Here is a 4,182-nt window from a genome sequence, read left to right on the forward strand (position 1 = left end):
GAAGTACATAGGGCAGGGTCTGGAAGGGTCCTGAGCACAGGAGATTCTGTCCCCGTGAAACTGGATGTGCCACCCTCCCAGTATGTAGATATGTTCACCAACTGGGAATCTCTGCCATTGTTTCTTCAAATATTTTTTTCTTCCCTTTTCTCTTTTTCCTTTCCTGTTGGGACTCCTACTGCGCTTATGTTGGGACACCTGTTGTTCCACAGATAACTGAGCAAAGACTTATTTTTTAAAAAATATATTTATTGGGCTTCCCTGGTGGTGCAGTGGTTGGGAGTCTGCCTGTGGATACAGGGGGCACGGGTTCGTGCCCCGGTCCGGGGGGAATCCCACGTGCCGCAGAGCGGCTGGGCCTGTGGGCCATGGCCGCTGGGCCTGCGCATCCAGAGCCTGTGCTCCATTGTGGGAGAGGCCACAGCAGTGAGAGGCTCACGTGCCACACACACACACACACACACACACACACACACTATATATATATATATATATATATATAATTTATTTATTTTGTCTGCTCCAGATCTTCATTGTGGTGCACAGGATCTTTAGTTGCGGCATGCGGACTTCTTAGTTGTGGCATGCAGGTGGGATCTAGTTCCCCGACCAGGGATAAAACCAGGGCCCCCTGCATCGGGAACACAGAGTCCTACGCACGGGACCGCCAGGGAAGTCCCACGACTCATTTTTATTTGCCTTTTCCCTCTATGTTCTTCAGATTGAATAGTTTCTACTGACCCATCTTCAAGTTCACTGATTCTATCATCTGTCATCTTAAATCTGTTGCTGAGTCCCTTTAGTGAATATTTCACTTCAGTTATCATTGTTACTCTCAACTCCAGAATTCCTTTTTTTTTTTTTAAATGATGGGCGTATGGTTTATTGAGCTGCACCTTAGTACAGGCGCTGGGTCTTGCCCGTGGTGCTCTTAATGTACAAAGCCCGGCTGTTCTGCCAAGTTTTCTTGAGCAATGACACCAGGAAGTTGACAGCTGATTGTATGTTGTACACAAGCTCATCATCTTTCACCTTCATGTGGCCAACAGCCACGGCCAGACACAGTACCTTCTTTATCTGGAACTTGATCATGGACTTCACTTCATCAACTTTGGCCACCATGTTCTCATTGTGGGTCAGTTAGGAAGGGAACTTGCCAGACTTATTCAGGCCTGGGCCCAGGATTCATGGGATCCGCTTGATCAGAGACTCTGAGCCAGAAACGCATCATACTTTTTGGCCAGCTTCTTGACCAGTTTCTTATTCTTGTTGAGTTTCTTCGGCACCTTGATGTCCATTTCCAGAAGTTTTTCATCATTCCAACAGACACTCTGTACCCTAACTAAAAAACTCCCATTCCTCTCTCCCTCCAGTCCCTGATAATCTCTATTTTTTCTGTGTCTATGAATTTGCCTATTCTAGGTACCTCATATAAGTGGAATCATACAATATTTGTCCTTTTGTGTCCAGTTTATTTCACTTAACATACTATTTTGAAGGTTCATCCATGTTGTAGCGTGTATCAGAACTTTTCTGTAAAAAAAAAATACATGATTTCCACCCCCTTATCAAGATGATCTATTTTTGATTCATTGTTGTTACACTTTTCTTTGAATCTTTGTTTTGCTGTCACACTTCTTTGTTTAGTTCTTTGAACATATTTATAATAGCTACTTCAAAGCCTTGGTCTATTAAATACAACATCTGGGGGCATTCAGAGACAACGTCTACTGATTACTTTTTTCCCCTGAGTTTAGACTGGATTCTGATGCCCCCTAAAGGTTATTGCTGTCATGGTATGTTTGTTTGTTTAATAATTGGCCTTGGCAAAATCTGTGAAATCTGCCTCCTTCATGGTGTGTGGTCACTGACCTTTCTACCCTGTTTTTATTTATTTAATTAATTAATTAATTAAATTTATTTTTGGCTGCGTTGGGTCTTCATTGTGGCACGCGGGCTTTTCATTGCAGTGGCTTCTCTTGTTGCAGAGCACAGGCTCTAGGCACGTGGGCTTCAGTAGTTGTGGCACATGGGCTTAGTTGCTCCACAGCATGTGGGATCTTCCTGGACCAGGGCTCAAACCTGTGTCCCCTGCATTGGCAGGCGGATTCTTAGCCACTGCACTACCAGGGAAGTCCCTACCATGTTTTAAAAAATCCTTTTTTTTTTTTAAATTTTAAAGTTTGGGTTCCTAGGTAGACCTCTGTGTCAGTGTAGCTTAATGGTCAGCCAATTATTGGATGGAGGTTGTACTCAGTTACTTTGCGTCAGTGAGAATTCTGCCTCTGCCAATGGATCTGTGTGTGGGTAGGAGAGCACAAAGTTCCCGTTGTTTTCAAGTTGGCCCGAGCCTTACTTTCCACTGAGCCCTTCTGAGTCTTCTCTGTACATGGAGCCCCAGGGTTAGCCAAGCATGTAAGGGTGGAGCGGGCCCTTTGCCCTCTGCGGCAATGCACACAGCCTCAGCTAGGAGCATGCTTGCCTCGTCCACAGCCACAGCGTCAGGCTCTTCACTTGCACGCCACACAGTTAGCTACTTATATCGGCAACGTCGCTTGGCATGGGCATCGTCTGGGTCTCTAAATCCAACGAGTCCCCTTCAGCAGTGAAGCCGCTGGTCCTCAAGACCTGCCCCACCTTGGCAGAACCTATCAAGCTGGGAAGGGGGCACGATGGAGCAACCCCAAGCAAGAACACCACAGACTCTCACTGTTCTAACTCAGAGTTGAACAGTTTTCAACCCAATTTGCTTCTTGGATTGGGGTATGCCTTTGGTCGATCTCAGAGCCCTGAAGTAGCTGTTTTGTCTAGTTTGCCCAGATTTACAGTTACTTTTGGAGAGAGGATTTGCTGACCTCCTCACTCAACCATAGGTGGAAATCTCCTCCTCCTTATTTTGGGGCAGGGGTAGCTGTGCCACACAGCATGCGGGATCTTAGTTCCCTGAACGAACCCGTGCCCCCTGCAGTAGAAGCGCGGAGTCCTAACCACTGGACCACCGGGAATTCCCGGAAATCTCCTCCTTTAAATATTTTGAACTTTGTTGTGGTAAACAGTTATGTTACTTGGCCAAGCAGTTCCGGGGAGTCTTAATGCCTTGGAAACAGTTTGATTCTTTCAAGACTTGCTTTTACAATTTGTTAGGACCAGAATAGCGTTTAGTCTAGGGTTAATTTGGCCCCCATGCTGAGGCAATGCCCTTCTGAATCCTCTACCAGATGCCCATGTGTTTGGAGGTCTTTTCACTCTCCCCAGTGGGACCAGCAGCTACTCCCACTCCGCATGAGCCCTGGGGATTTTCTCCCCTGCTCAGTACTCAGCTGAAGTCTCATGGCAACCCTCTGCCAGGGTCCAGAGTTCCCTCTTGGTACAGTTCCCTCCTCCATTACTCTGCCCTGTGAATTCTGATGGCCATGGCCTCCGCAAATTCTCAATGTCTCCTCCTCAACTCAGGGAGACTGCTGGAGTCTATTTGGGTTCTCTCTTCCTGTGCTTTCTGGGAATTCTCTCCCAGAGAAGAATAAACTAGGGCACAGAGCTCACCATCCTGCACTGCCTGTTGTCCAGTGTCTGAAAATCCTAGATTTTGGGTGGCTTTTTACTTGTTTAAGATAGGTAGGTATATCCAGTCCCCACTACTCCATTGTGGTCAGAGCCCCAGTCAGGCTCTCTTATTACACCATGCTGCACCCCAGCCCAGCCCCACCTTACGCCCCAGTATCAGTGGCAGAAGAGGCAGTAAACAGCAGCTTCTGGTTTTCTACAAATGTCTCCAAAGTTCTCCATGGAAGTCAGCAGGAGGGCCCATTCTCTGTGTTCATGAGCACCCATGCAATGTGGGTGAGAGGCAGGCATGGGGGAGCAGGGTGGTGGAAGGACCCAGGCCTTGAATGTCATGACCACGGGCTTTTTACTGAATTCAGGTAAGGCCGCTCATTGCTCAAGAGTCCAATACTTAGAGACAAGTGTTGCGTAAAAGGAAAGATAGCTTTATTGAGGAAGCCAACAATCCTGGGGAGAAGGTGGACTCATGTCCCAAAGAACCACTCCCCATTCCCCAAGTTTTGCTTGGAGATTATATAGGGAAATGAGGAAGGGGCTACATGCTGAGGAGAGGGTTGCAGGTGCATGATCAGTTCGTGGACATTTTTCTGATTTGTTGATGGTGAGGTAACCAGGAGT

The 4,182-nt window shown here is 47.1% G+C and overlaps 1 pseudogene across 1 annotated transcript; it reads right to left on the reverse strand.

Moving 5' to 3' along the window:
- Positions 1–897: 897 nt before the first annotated feature.
- On the reverse strand, positions 898–1,298 carry LOC309833368 (large ribosomal subunit protein uL1-like; annotated as a pseudogene). Its single transcript has one exon. The product of its transcript is annotated as a large ribosomal subunit protein uL1-like (transcript).
- Positions 1,299–4,182: the final 2,884 nt, after the last annotated feature.

This window comes from Grampus griseus, assembly GCF_964374135.1.
Source record: "Grampus griseus genome assembly, chromosome: 14".
NCBI lineage: Eukaryota > Metazoa > Chordata > Mammalia > Artiodactyla > Delphinidae > Grampus > Grampus griseus.